Source organism: Tursiops truncatus, chromosome 17 (assembly GCF_011762595.2).
Source record: "Tursiops truncatus isolate mTurTru1 chromosome 17, mTurTru1.mat.Y, whole genome shotgun sequence".
Classification (NCBI taxonomy): Eukaryota; Metazoa; Chordata; class Mammalia; order Artiodactyla; family Delphinidae; genus Tursiops; species Tursiops truncatus.
In genome coordinates this window covers 38,743,176-38,758,683 of record NC_047050.1, presented here as the reverse complement: position 1 = coordinate 38,758,683, position 15,508 = coordinate 38,743,176, and the positions used below count along the sequence as shown (strand labels likewise).

General features: G+C 40.9%; 1 long non-coding RNA gene across 1 annotated transcript in view; it reads right to left on the bottom strand.

Annotated features, from left to right (window-relative positions):
• The window catches only part of LOC141276914 (uncharacterized), a 71,835-nt gene that overhangs the window by 21,457 nt on the left and 34,870 nt on the right, over positions 1 to 15,508 (bottom strand). The window contains exon 2 of the long non-coding RNA XR_012327274.1: positions 14,031 to 14,121. This is a non-coding gene — a long non-coding RNA (uncharacterized lncRNA). The remainder of the gene's footprint in view (positions 1 to 14,030; positions 14,122 to 15,508) is intronic.

Sequence of the window (15,508 nt, the reverse complement as noted above, 5' to 3'; positions counted from 1 at the left end):
CAGGGGACACGGGCTTGTGCTCCGGTTTGGGAAGATCCCACATGCTGCGGAGCGGCTGGGCCCGTGAGCCATGGCCGCTGAGCCTGCACATCCAGAGCCTGTGCTCCGCAAAGGGAGAGTCCACAACAGTAAGAGGCCCGCGTACCGAAAAAAAAAAAAATACAACCTTGTGCTATCATGTCTCCTTTTTTCTTTTTTTAATTGAAACGCTGTCAACCAGTCCTATTAGACAAGTATGAGAAGGGACCATTAATAAGAAGATAGCCAAAGAACTGTTGTCCATTCACTTTCTTCAGAGAGAGATAAGAAGCTGTTACAAGATCTCAGAAACACAGATATTAATCAATAAAGCGTTTTCAGGATGCGTCAGCCATAAGGCAAGCCCAGTTAATGCTCTGGGAAGAGGAGGGGATACCATGATTGAGGCAAGTTCATCTGGAGAAGGGAACCCAGCAGAAAAGATCAACTCTCCTCTCATTGAGTCAAGAAAGGATTCCTGGAGAAGGTATTTTAAGAACAGTTTCCTGGGACTTCTGTGGCAGTCCAGTGGTTAAGACTCTGCCCTTCCACTGCAGGGGGCACGGGTTTGATCCCTAGTCGTGGAACTAAGATACTGCATGCCGTGTGGCACAGCCAAAAAACAAAACAAACAAAAACAAACAAACAAAAAAATCAAAAATAGTTTTCTGGAGAAATATTTTCTAACTAGGAGAATATTATAGGAGAGCTCCTCACTTTACAAAGATTGAACTATTTTAGCATCTCTAAGTATACAATAATAAGTACAGTTGACCCTTGGACAATGTGGAGATTAAGGGCCCCAACTCTCCGCACAGTGGAAAATCCACGTATATACAGCCCTTCGTATATGCAGTTCCTCTGTATCCGTGGATTCAACTAACTGGTGATCGTGTAGTATGTAGTATTTACTATTGAAAAAAATCCACCTATAAGTGGACCTGTGCAGTTCAAACCCGTGTTGTTCAAGGGTCAACTGTAATCATAAAGATATGATTAAATGCTTTCTTAACCAAAAAATATGACCGACATAAAGTAAGCAAGAAATGAGTCTCTCTGGCCGTGCCTGAAGAGCACATATCCAACTGTGCAGAAGGAGCTTGATTCCTGTGTCAGGAGACAGCTACACTAATCTAAGGAGAGAAACACCATGCGGGGCTGAGCCTGATATGGAATAGCTGGCTTTAACAAGGAAGACGTGTCCGGGCTGGACACTCACGTACAGGTGAGGCAGCAATGCAGGCACCAGGAGATCAGCAAGGGGCTCCTCTCTGGCCAAATCAGGCAGCTGTCAGGTACTGTGCTGGGTTCCATCAGCTGGACACACTGAGCTCTGCGTGTTCCCATGGGGCTTCTGGAGAGCAGGGCAGCTAGAAGTCCCCTCCAGAAGAATGATAGGGTTGCACAGCGGGTGTGAGAGAAAAGTAGAATTTGGAGGTTTGGATTTTTCTTATTCTTTTTTCTTCCAATATATGGCAGAAGCATTAGCCTTATTTCAGCAGGCTTCCCTCGACCTACTCGTAAGATTAAGCAGACATGCAAAGAAGAGTAAGAAGACTCGGGAACCAAAACTATTAATCCAGGCCTAAAGTAAATTAGGCCACTGTAAAGCAGGAATGTTCACCAAGAAGAGAAAGTCTGATGAGAAGTGTGCTATACTCATTTGGGCAACGATTCGGTGACTATCAGAGTCAAAATATTTAACCAGGCATTCTGGGGAGACAGAAAGGCCCTGAAAATGACAGTTCCTTGACAGCCTTCCTTGAGTTTACAATCTAAGAGCAGACACGTGAAATTTACAAATCAGTCTAAATGTATCTGATGAAAGAATACAAAATATAAATATAGATATATTCATATCATATCACAAAAACTGAGAGCCCTGTTAAAACGCCCCTTAAAATGTCAAGTTGATTCCATCTAGAAAGACCTGACAGGAAAGGTCAAATTCACTGAACTGAAGAGAGAAAAAAACTCGGCAGAATGCAAAAGTTGTGCTAACAGGAGGGTGGATGGATCCTGAGCTGGAAAGGAAATTATAAGGTCAGGTGCAAAAGAATAGGCAGTTAGGTAATAAGAGGCAGGGATTTGCGATTAGGAAGACATGCCATTGGGGTCCTCAGAGCTGTTCTAAGAGAGGAAAGGGGCTCCACATAATGCTTGGGAAAGCCAATTCTCACTGCTGAGAGCAGGACCAATTAGAATGGAGAGAGCCAGGAGCAAGGTAGGAAATTTGCAAGTCGAGGGTATTGAGGCTTCACACTAACTGTTCTTGGTTACCTGTGAAGGGCACACAAGTTCCCCGGGCAGTACTTCCCTATCCTTGCTTCCTTCACATCCTTCCCCCGTTCAAGGACCTACGGGAGCTTCAGTTGTCTTTCCCATGAGACAGAAACATGCCTTCACTGCCCCACTCCCAAGGTAGCAAACCTCATCTCTTGCTCCACCTATGGAGGCCCCTCCCTTCCAGCCAGGAAAATCTCTCCTAAGCTAGTCTTGATCATTTTCACTCTTTGGAGTCAAGTGGACCTGAATTTTATTATCAACTCCAGTATGTACTCTTTGTGTGACTTCCTCGGTCTTAGGTTTCTTCTCTAAAATAAAGACATAAAACCTCCTACCACACTGTAAATTAATAAAGAAGATTACATTTTTAAAGATACATAGTAAAGGACTTTACACAGTTCCCAGCACATAGGACTGTCCAACAATGATTAGTTTCCTTACCCACCTGGCTTTTCCATTCACATCTCTTCTCAGCCATCTTCCAGCCTGAAATTATCACCTCCCACCATCTTCTCCACATAATCCACATGGAGCCTACACTCTCCTGTAAGAAACATGCCCTAGCAAAGCCTACCCTGCCCCCCTTTTGGTTTCCACATACTTTGTACCATTCACAGTCTGGACCAACTACAAACATGTGACCTTTATTTCTAAATACTTTCTTCAACACACCTTCATCCCCCTTCAGCCTTCATCCCAGAACCCAGGAATGTACACACAGTGAATTCTCAATAGCGGTTTGGGTGGTTTTAGTTGGTAGGGGTAGGAAGAACTGGTGAAAACGGCACAGGATGGTAACAACTACCTGTAAGACTGACTAAAAAAGAAGGATTTTAGACATTCTAATAAATGATCTACACTTGGGTAACTATGAGTCATGCTTGCCCAAACAACTCAAGAGTAAGTAAAATATCCCTTTTGCTAAATTACAAGAGTAAAGAACTATTAGGATAATTACCCCATAACAAATGCCAGAAGTAAGTGGCTATCTTGACTTACTTTTACAGATACTTTGCAAAGTACATACCCTAGCCTTGCAAAAAAAAAAAAAAAAAGGTATTAATATTGCACAGACTTTACTAACCCATGAATCTCTGGGAAGAAAGCCCCAGTTTTACCCCATAATGGCAACTGGCTACTTTTTCTGTGGACATAAGAGAAATTCAATTTCTCTAGACACATTTTTCCTTTGCTACCAGTGAGCTCCAGGGACTGGTAAACTCCTAAAGGAAAACCGTAAAAAACCATAATCCAGAGAAAACAAAATCCAGCTAGTTAAACTATCGCCAATAAGAAGCATAAACAGGAACAATTTTCAATTGCTTGGAATCAAAAACTCAATTTTAAAAGGCTTCAAAACAAGAGTTTACTGTTTCCCAGACATCTGCAGTTGAAAAGAAAACACAAAAACAGCTCTGGAAAGTGCTGTGGGTTACTTCATACTGAGTGATTTCCAGGTGTGAAGGGGAATACTGGGGGAAAATTAAAAATGAAATGAGCATGAACCAAGTGTTTTTTAGGGCCATATTTATATTCACCTTTTTGGTTGGTAGTTCCTTGCATACATATGTGGGACTATGTGCTGCTTGTTTGACACAAGCATTATCCTGGGGACAATTTTAGGTAGATTTCCCACTGATAAGCTCCATGCAGACTTCTAGTTCAGAGACCCTTGGGGGAAGAGCTTGACTTAATATTATTTGCCATTGTCCTGTCTGGAGCGGCAGTCAGAGGAACGGCCTTTGATGGTGAGTGCCACAGCTTTAGGAGCAGAGCTGCCAGGCAGCTGTGTATGCTCTCCAGACTGTGGAACAACCAATAAAAAGAAAAAAGCAAGAAGAGAATTGCCAACTTCTTGCAACATGGAGCCATTACTTTAAGAGCCAAGCTGGTCATTTTTCCACCCAGCCAGCCCTAAGGTTGGCATCTGACATCAGTGTGGAGAATGACATCAGAGAGTCTCCAATCACCTGCTTGACTAACAGGCTTGCTCAAGAAATGCCAGAGAAGCCAGAGATGCAAGGAAAGTGGGAGAACTAACATTCTAAAGATCCTCACTTTTTATTAAATAGACTACTATTTCAACCAAGTGAATAAAGCCCAGTCTTGCAGGACAAGATGCAAAACAAAAACAAAAACCTTTTTTCATTTCGGAGTTTGGATTTCAGAAGGGAAAAGTAAGACTGGCAGACTTAGGTTTAAGTGTATCAGCTTAAGTTCCTAATTTGCAAGCAAAACAAACTGACTTTGGCTCGTGTTATGGACTGAATGTTCGTGCTCCCCTAAAACCCACATGGTGAAATCTTAACCCCAAGTGTGGCTGTGTATGAAGTAAGGACGTAATTGAGGTTAAGAGGTCATAGGGTGGAACCTGATCTAAAAGGATTAGTGTCCTGGGCTTCCCTGGTGGCACAGTGGATAAGACTCTGCCTGTCATGCAGGGGACACAGGTCCGATCCCTGGTCCGGGAAGATCCCACATGCCGCAGAGCAACTAAGCCCGTGAGCCACAACCACTGAGCCTGCACTCTTAGAGCCTGTGAGTCACAGCTACTGAGCCCGCGTGCCACAACTACTGAGGCCCACGTGCCTAGAGCCCGTGCCTCACAACAAGAGAAGCCATCACAATGAGAAGCCCACGCACCGCAACAAAGAGTAGCCCCCGCTCGCCGCAACTAGAGAAAAGCCTGCGCGCAGTAACGAAGACCCAACACAGCCAAAAATAAATAAATAAAATAAAAATAAAAAAACATAACTTTACTAAATAAATAAATAAATAAAATGAAAGGATTAGTGTCCTTATAAGAGATACCAGAGATCAAGCCCACTCTCTCCCATCATGCATGTACAGAAAGACCATGTGAGGCCAAAGCAGCCCTCTCCAAGACAGGAAGAAAATCCTCACCAGAAACCAAACTCTTCCAGAGCCTTGATCTTGAACTCAGAGCCTCCAGAACTATGAGAAAATAAGTTTCTGTTGTTGAAGCCACGCAGTCTGTGGCATTTTGTTACAGCAGCCCGAGCAGACTAGGACAGTGGTTAACTCTAGCCAAAGGAAATGATGGGCTTACAGAACTGACGAGAGGCTGAAGAACAAGCCTGGAAACAGGCAGGATCCAGGTCAGCTCCAGAGGAAGGAACCAGGAACTGAGCACTGATCAGGGTACCGCTGCTGTGATGAGGAAATTCCAACTGTTTCTCTTATTTTTCCATCACTCACTCAAAATTCCAAGTCCCGGGAGGATGTGTCTGATTATCTGAGCCTAGGCCGTGTGTTATCCTAGCTATACCAGGATAGCGAGAAAAAGAATCTTGTCTTTCCCACTTCCAGAACAGCCTCCTGACATGTGGATTATCCCAAGACATCACAGTGGGGCAAGGCCTTGACCCAAAAGGAAATCAGGATGTTTCTAGGAAGGGGGAATAGATGTTAGTTAGTTTAAAATTTTTAATACCCACTGCACTAGATATCATTACAAATTCCTGGTGGGCTCACCGTTCTCCTGGCATGCACATCACATGTATGTGAGGTGGATTTCTGTGGCTGTAGATTCAGAAATAGTGAATCCTAGAGGAGTACCTGCCCACAGGTAGAGCTACAAGGCAGGACTTCTCTGAGCTCCAGGCCTATACACTGCCTGTCCCTGTAGCTAACTTTCTGAGTCAGGACTACATGGTACTTGGAGGTCCTTGATCAAAATGTCGAAGCTAAAAAGAAATTATTGACTTCTATATAGTACTATCATACACTCAATGGTTCCATGGTTCCAGCACATCTAAACACCTTCTGACTGCACAATTACAATGTTTATTGAACAATTACTATGTACCACAGTTTTTGCTATTCGTTTTATGCATGCTGGCTTAAAGACATGCTACCTAAAGATAAAGACAGAAAAAGATATGTAGAGACAGGGTGAATGAAGAGGTCTGTAGCTGACAGAGACACAAAGAGAGACAAAGAGAAAAGAAATGGAGAGAGAGGTTGAGAAGATGGATGAAGATTGAATAAATGGAAGAGAACAAAAGTGGTTGAGACAGGTGCCATAAGAACTCACCCAGAATGTTATGAAAGCACAAATGCTTCTAAAAGACAAGGAGTTCTCTAGATGAAATTTCTCAGACACTAGGTCCTGAGTCTCAGAGTCAGAAAGTGATTGGGCTGCTGTTTCCTCAGCTCTCCTGCCATCCTCTCGGTAGCCCCCAAGGCCACTTAGCCAAGGGAATGGTAGAGTGGAGGAGACAGGGCTTTGCTGAGCAATGCCTTACATGGGACAGCAAAATCCATGTTGGCCAGAACTTGATTTTCTGCAGTAAAAGGATACAAAGAGACAAACCAGACTGGGACATCAGGCTTTGATCCTCTGCTGAGAGACTTGCTAAGAAACACTTTTCAGGCTCCTTCTCCTAGGCTCTATGGGTTGCTTTGTAGGATCCTTCTGCCCAAGATCATAGTTTATTTATTCTTTAAAATAGCCCATAAAGGCAAAAGGTAAACAGTGAGAAAGAAAGAAGGTAATAAAGTAGTATATATGTAGTTCCTACAACCTTGGGAAACTGCAAAACCCCAAACTACATAAATACAAAACAACCAGTGTGTAAATAGGCAACATATGAACAAGTAGTAAATTAGTACAAAGTAATTGCACCAATGCCAATGTCTGTGGAAAAACCCTGGATTAATGTCTTAAATGTGTCACTTGACCCCAGGCAAGTAATGACTTTTCTGGGTGTTAATTTCCTTACCTGTTCAGTAAGGCCTAGGTTAAATGACCTACAAAGTGACTTCCAGCTCAGGGAGGATGTATTCAATGTTCTTAATGTGTTGAGTGAGCAGGGTGGTGTGGAATTAGTCATGGAAGTTTTCTTGAAAGCAGGGGACATTTCAACCTGTTCTCAGAAACTCTACAAATTTCATTAGATAAATACAATAAAGTCTCCTATGTCCACCTAGAGGCCACATCCAATTCTTTTCGCTCAGTCCAGAACTTACTTTATTTGATGCTTCTGTCACTTTTAATGACCAGTTTGCCCTTCTTCAAATGTCTTACTCCTGATGTCCCTGAGATGCTCCCCTTCTGGTCCTCGTCATGCTCTCTGCCTCTCCTCAGACTCTCCTCTCTGGCTCCTTTTCCACCCACCTTCCACTTAACACTAATTATTCCTAAGCTCTGTCCTTGACTTTTCTCTTAGTCTTCTACATGTTCTATCTGGACAGTTGCATCCATACCAGTGGCTACAGATACCAACTGTATAGTTCCTCATCTTTCTCTCTAATGGAGGTTCCTTTCCCAAGTTCCAGATCCATATATCAACCACCATCTAGTGAGATAACATATTCCCAAATGCCTCAATTCATAACAGATTCAAAACTGAACTCACTAGATCCCCATCCACAACCATGCCCTTCCCCTAGTTCAGTGAATGAGGACACCAATTACATACGCACCTGGAAGACATCAAAGCCTCCCCCTCACATAACTGGTCTTCAAGTCCTGTCATTCCTCCCCTAACATATCTCACAAGTCAAGCCCCTCATTTTCATCCCCACTGTCATATCCCAGCATTAAGCACCCAGCCTCTTCCCCCTCCCTCCCCCTCGCTCTTCTCTCTCCTGATTACCCTATCTCCTTGCTCACCCATTCCAAACACACGAGAGTAATATTTCTAGCAAATCATGATGTCCCTACCCACTCAGTAGTCTTTATAAGTTGTCAAACACTGATGAAATAAAAACTGAACTCCTTCACATGGCAAACACCATGCATAGTATTCGTGACGTATTAGACCATTGTATACCTCCCTCCACTATAGCTTGCATCACACTGTACTGTGCTGTAACTGCTTGACTGTGCCCATTTCATCTTTATATGCCCCAGTGCTCAGCACAACATCTAAACATAGGGGTTCAAGAAACCACTGATTACCTAAGTGGATGAATGAACCAATACCTCAAATTGCCCCTTTTCACAAAATTTTCCCCTTTATACAATATTTTATTATTTTTATTGTCCATACCTTTAATGATACCATGCTAAAATTACAAAAGTAAAGCTATATTCAGTTTCCTTTTATCTTAGAGTTTTAAATCAGTAAGGCCTTAAGTGAGCATCTAATTCGGTGGTGCTCAACTCTGGGTGCACATTAGAATCACCTGAAGAGATTTTTTTAAAGCTGGCCTCAATCTAAATTCATGAAATCAAAATTCAGCCTTTGTATCTACCGTGACTATTTGATTGCTTTCATTGGAAAAAGAACAACAAAGAGCCAACTTTCATTAAAGAGCCTCACATCATGCTTATGCAGAAAATTTTATACGTGGTAGCTTATATACCCTTTAAAACAGCCCATGAAGTGGAATACTATTTTCACTTAGGAGGCGCCTGAAACCCAGAGATTAAGTTACTTGAATAGGTTACCCAACTGGGATGTGGTGGGTGTAGGATTCAAATCCAGATCTGTCTGTTTCCAAATAACATGTGCTTTCCTCTGTCTGAGAAGCCTCTGTGTAGGCACTGTAAAACATAGTAGAACAGGGAGGAATGGGAGGAGGAAAAGAAGTACAGCACTTACAGACATTGGATTTGAATGTGGGAACAACCCACAGTCACCCTGTCGCCCATTCAAGTGTGTAAAAGTGAACTGCCCATCTAGACATACTGGTTTGGAGTTTAAAAAAAAAAAATGTGACCATTTGGGCAAACACCTAAGTAATCATTGTTCCAGGCAAGAATTATAGATAGAGGTTGTGAAGGTTAATTTTATGTGTCAACTTGACTGTACTATGAGGTGCCCAGATTAAATATTATTTCTGGGTGTATCTGTGAGGGTGTTTCCAGATGAGATCAGCATTTGAGTGGGTGGACTCTGTAAAGTAGATGGCCTTCCCCAGTGTGTGTGGGTATCATTCAATCCATTCAAGGCCTGAACAGAACAAAAAGGCAGAGGAAGGCGGAATTCATCCCTTTTTCTTCCTGCCCGCCTGCCTGCCTGCCTGAGCTGGGACGTTGGTCTTCTCTTACTCTTGGACTGGGACTTACATTATCATCTCCCCTGCTTCTCAGGCCTTTGGACTCAGACTGGAACTATACCACCCAGTTTCCTGGGTCTCGAGCTTGCAGAAGGCACATCATAGGACTTCTCAGCCTCCATCATCATGTGAGCCAATTCCTCATAATGAATATAAGTAAATACACATTACACACACATATATATATCCTACTGTTTCTGTTTCTCTGGAGAACTCTAATACAATGCTAAAATTAGACAATGAATGAGAAAGGGGATACTTACATAGTCTCAAAAATCTCCCTATAAGAGACTTCTTTACAAAGGGGAAAGTAGTAACTTTACAGTGGAGAAGCCTAGCAGACACCACCTCAACCAAGTAAGCAAATATGGCCAGTAATCAGTAATGAGAAACTGATATCCCGTGCCTCCTGATACAATGTACTGAGAAGGCCACAGGGTCGTGTCTATGGTATTCTTGCCAAAAATTCACAACTTTAATTATGAGGAAACATCAGACAAACCCAAACTGAGGGAGATTCTGTAAAATAACTGGTCAATCCTCTTCAAAAGTGTCAACATCAGACAAGACAAAGACCAAGAAAATGTTCCAGATTAAAGGAAACTAAGGTAATACAACTAAATGCAATGTGTGCCCTGAACTGGACCAGAAAAAGGACATCAGTAGGACAGTTTGTGAAATTTGAATAAAGTGTGTAGATTAGTATTATATTACCTGCTTTTCATGATTATACTGTGGTTGTATAAGGGGTTGATATTTGGGGAATTTGGATGAAGAGTATGTGGAAATTCTTTGAACTGTTTTTGCAACATTTTTGTGAGTCAAATTATTTTAAACTAAAAAGTTTTTTTAATTAAAAAGTTTAAAGTGTGATATAAAGTTATGAGACTGGTTTTCATCCATGAATCTGAAGACAGTTCTGAAAGGAACACCAAATTATTTTGAATGTTATGGGTGTCATTTGCCTCTCACGATGAACACATTTTAATGAGACAGTACTCGTTGGCATGTATAAAAAGTCACATTTGTTACATTACCAGTGTTATTTCATTAAAATTCCATATGTATTTTTTAATTTATTTATTTCTTATTGAAGTATAGTTGATTTACAATCCCATGTTTTTTTCAGTGGTGAAAAGCACAGTGATTCAGGTCCTTGTTGGTTATATATTTTACATATAGTAACGTGTATATGTTAATCCTAACCTCTTAACTTATCCCTTTCCTCCTTTCCCCTTTGGTAACCATAAGTTTGTTTTCTGTGTCTGTGAGTCTCTTTCTGTTTTGTAAATGAGTTCATTTGTATCATTTTTATTTTAGATTCCACATATAAGCGATATTATATGATATTTGTCTTTCTCTGTCCTACTTCACTTAGTATGATAATCTCTAGGCCCATCGATGTTGCTGCAAATGGCATTATTTTATTCTTTTTTATGGCCGAATAGTATTCCATTGTATAAATATACCGCATATTATTTATCCATTCATCTGTCGATGGACATTTAGGTTGTTTGCATGTCTGGGCTACTGTAAATAGTGCTGCAATGAATATTAGAGTGCATGTATCTTTTTGAATTATGGTTTTCTCCAGATATATGCCCAGGAGTGGGATTGCAGGTTTATATATGGTAGCTCTATTTTTAGTTTTTTAATGAACCTCCCTAGTGGCTGCACTAATTCACATTCCCACCAACAGTGCAGGAGGTTTCCTTTTTCTCCACACCCCCTCCAGCATTTATTATTTGTGAACTTTTTGATGATGGCCATTCTGACCAGAGTGAGGTGATAACTCATTGTAGTTTTGATTTGAATTTCTCTAATAATTAGTGGTGTTCAGCATTTTCTCACATTCCTGTTGACCATCTGTATGTCTTCTTTGGAGAAATGTCTATTCAGATCTCCCACAGAGAAATCAAAGTAGCTGAAGCTGAAGTAAAGGGGAAAGCATGACAGACTCCACAATTGTAAATTACTATGCTGGAAGGTTCACAAAACTCTCTCTCTATGACATTAAAAGAATGTTAAATTGAAAGTATGTTAGTCAAATATTTTACATTTTGGGGGAGGAGAGAAGTTAATCTATCCTTTCCCCCAAGATCTTTAATGAAAGTGATAGTAATTGTTAACATTTGTTGAGCAATTCCTACTGCCGATCATTGTTCCAAGTTCTGATATGTTAGCTCATTTAATTCTAGGAACAACCCTGTATTGTAGATACATTATTCTTCCAGTTTTACAGATGAGGAAACTAAGGTACTGAGCGTTTAAACAACTTCCCCACAATCATGCAGCTGAGGGATAAAGAGCTAGCTCAGCAAGATCAAATTGGTTAGGATCTTTTTTTCTAGCATTTCCAAGATGCTTTTGCCTCTCTTAGAAACATTCTCAAAGTTCTCTATGTCCTTTCAAAACCAACATACCCTTTATAACACTGTCTCCCTCACCACAGCCTTTTGAGATCTTTAAGGATGACTCATTTCAAATAGTGAAAGCTACATCATTTTGTCAATTACACTTAATAGTGTTCACTCTGCCCATAGAACCACACCTGAGGGAATAAGAGGAGGTGATGGGATTTTTTAAAATTTTATATATAATTTATATATATATATATATATATATATATATATATATATATATATATGATGTCCCTACCCTTCTAGGTGCTTACAATCTCTTTATCAAAGAAGTCTTTTTAAAAATTCAGATTTTTCACTATCCTCAGAGAAAAGAGGAAGTTACCCTCTTCTCTGTTCATCAAGATTTGATGGGGTGTGGATTATTATCCTTTATCAGCCACAATTGGATACCAGTCCTGCAGTTGCCAATGGTCAGGATGCATAGTTGGACAGGTATCAGGTCAAAACACACTTGATTTGCTTGTTCAAAATTATTGTAATCATTCTAAGACACTTCTCAAATTAGACAGTTAATTTGATAAGCCATTTGACTAGCTGTGTCTCTTCGACCATAGTATTTTCTCTTTATACAGAGATGACATCATTGACCCAACATTAGTAACAATTTTGAACCAGACTTTCAATGGGAATGATGAGATTCTCACTGAACCTACCCGTGACCAGCAGCAGCGATCACTTTCTGGGGTTGGCAAACCCATTAATAGCCTCTAAGGAGATCAGACCATTAGCCTTGGCCTTCTCAGTTCCCTACCCTTAAGTTCAGAGGCTGATTGGCCAATCTATGACCTTTCAGGGCAGGTTCATCTCCTGCATTCCCGCTGTGACCCGCCATTTGTCTACGCAAACTCATTTCATTCAAAAGACTTCAGAAATCCCTGCACTGTGATGAATAATTTCTTGGATAGGATGGCTTCTAGCAGACATCAGACAGTACAGAAAACAGTGATTTTAATTCCTACTTTGAAAATCCACAAAATTTCCCACCTATTTGCAGGAAAAAACAAAACAAAACAAAACAGTTCCAGCACCTCTTAAAATCCCAAAGGGTATTAAAGGCCAGGAGGGACAGAATATCTGAACCACCAAGCTTTGTTACTGCTATCTTTATAAACTCAGGAAACCCTGAATAAAGTCTGAGGCCATAACTCTTTTCTTGCCTGCTACACACCCCCCCACACACCTACCCACCCCCCCACACACACACACCTTGCACTTCCCATTCCCTCTTCTGACTTACATTAAATTCAGATACAAACTCAAAGTCTCAAAGCTAGCAAAATATTAAAAATGATGAGCCCATAGAACCCTGATCTTATTGTCATTATATTTATATTATTATATTTTTATTATACTTATTCACATTTCATATATTTTTTAAACAGGATAAATACCTAGTTTATCAATGCTGGGAGTTTTTCTTAACTTAGATGTGGGGGACAGTTTGCTATGATTAGGAGGAAAATGAGGCTGCTCAGGGACTTTTAGACATGACTCACAGATCAAATCGTTTTTGTGATTCCTCTGCTATCATTCAATGGACCAGGGCCACAAGTATTCACTCTGAAGAATTTTTAGGGCTAAACCTCCACTGAACTCTGCCTGCCACAGAGACATCTCCCCAGATGCCACAGACCCCCAGGGGACGTTCCTAAGAGGAGAATGGTGCCAAACACCAGCCTAGCATTGATGGTTCAGTCTGCCTGCAGCATGACAAAGACACACCCCCATCATGATTCCTCCTCCAGAACACGAGACAAGATTGAAGTGTGCTTCCCCCAGGCTATTTAACCATACCATGTTTAGAATCTTTCCAACCTGTCTAAAATCCAGAGATGAAGTTATTTACGCTGCTGGAAAATGTCAATATCTACATGTTGTATCTTTAAAATCTCAACTAAATTGTAAGTATCTCAATCTCTCTGCTTCCTATATATGGTCCTTTCCCACCTCAGAGCCTCCCACATTCAGGAATCAGCTCACAAAAGGTGCAGCTCAGTGCATTAATCTAAAGGTCATGTGAACATCTTTTCTTCTTTATCTCCCTAGTTGTTTCCTTTTCTCTCTTTCCTTCTCACCCACCTCCCCACCACCACCACCACCCAGACCTACTTTTCATGTTCTATGTTCCTGGCCTTTTCCCTTTTGGTCAATGTATCTAATGTCATAATTTATATAGAAGCTAGTAGATGACAGAATCTCAATAGAATCTTGTGCCCCTATGAATCAAGGTAACCAGCCATTATTATAATGTTATCAAAGACATAAACAAAAAACCTTTCAAGCTGGTGTCTGTTTCTTTTCATCCAACCTTCCATAGATGCCCACAGCTTTTCAGAGCTACTTCAGGGGTTCCACAGAAAACCATCTGCCAAGAAATAATTAAGAGACTATGAAATCATACCATTCCTTGTTTTTATCTGGACCGTTTATTAGAGTTCCTCCTAAATTTCATCTGGCAGAAAAAAAATAAAAGTACTGTGGCTTAAGGAAGAGTTTAAGAACATCTTAAAGTCCACCTTTCTGATTTTCCAGATGAATAAACTGAGGCCCAGAGGAGACAAAGGAATAGGATGAAAATCAGAAAGTTCCTCGGGATCTACACAGGAAGACCATGGTACACGTAAAACTTTACGAAAACTATAAATGGTCTTGGAGTAGAGGTGAGGTCACAGATTCATAAACTTTTACAACCTTGGGTTGGTAGGTATATAAAGAACTTTTTGGGTCCTTGTCTCCTCCTGGGAAGGTACCCCTCCCTGGTAGCCCCCTCAAAGCAGCCCGATTCTGAATTGGCCACTGTGGAGAACTTTAGTGTTCTCCCCACAGCTCCGGCTTCCTGTATAAGGATGTCCAACAAATCCTCATCTGTAGTAGGAAATGACTGAAAAGAACCCAGATGTCTGTCCACAGACAACGAAATATTTTACAGCAATAAAAAAGAACGAAGAAACACTTCAGGACTAGAAAGGAATTATCTCCAAGTTACAGTCATATTAAAAAAGGAAACTAGAACGATGCATCATTTGTATATATGCATGAAGTATCTCTAGAAAGCCATGGAGAGGGGAAAATGGTGCCTCGTACAAAGGGGTAGACCTCTCATTATCAACCACTTCGTACTTTTTTATTTGAATCACCTAAATTCCCTGATTGAAAAATAATTTTGTTTTAAATAAAAAAGCCCTAGTTTCCAAATCTGCCTTGGATTTTTGTTTTAGTATCTGTGACTCTTTTAAAATCTATGATTTGTTTTCTCTTTACTCTCCACTCTTCCCTCAATTTCCCTTCCTTGACAAAAAGAACTATTTGTGCCTTTATTTATTTTATAATAAACTCACTGTTGGCTTTAAGTTCAATTGCCCAAGTTCACAGTATCCAATAAAGTCAGGCGTAGAAGATAGCTGCTTCCTGAGGTTTTAAAACACTCAGCTTTCACGTCTCTGGCTCCCTCACATCCGCATCTAAGGCTGCCAGACCCTTCTCTCAGTGCCCTAGCCAAATGCATCATGGTCCCCAGTGGTCATCTCTGAACCATTCTTCCAGGGACAATCACTAGGGCCCATTGCTTCACATCTTCCTAACACCCAGTCAGAATGTATCCCATATCCTTCAAGCTAAAACGTCCTTCTTTAGCCAATCACATCCCAAGAGCAACTGAGATCTTCAATTCATAGATAATCGCTCAGCAAGAATGACTGTAGCTAAAAGTATACTACTATCACTAAAATAAGTGGATTATGTTCCATACTTCA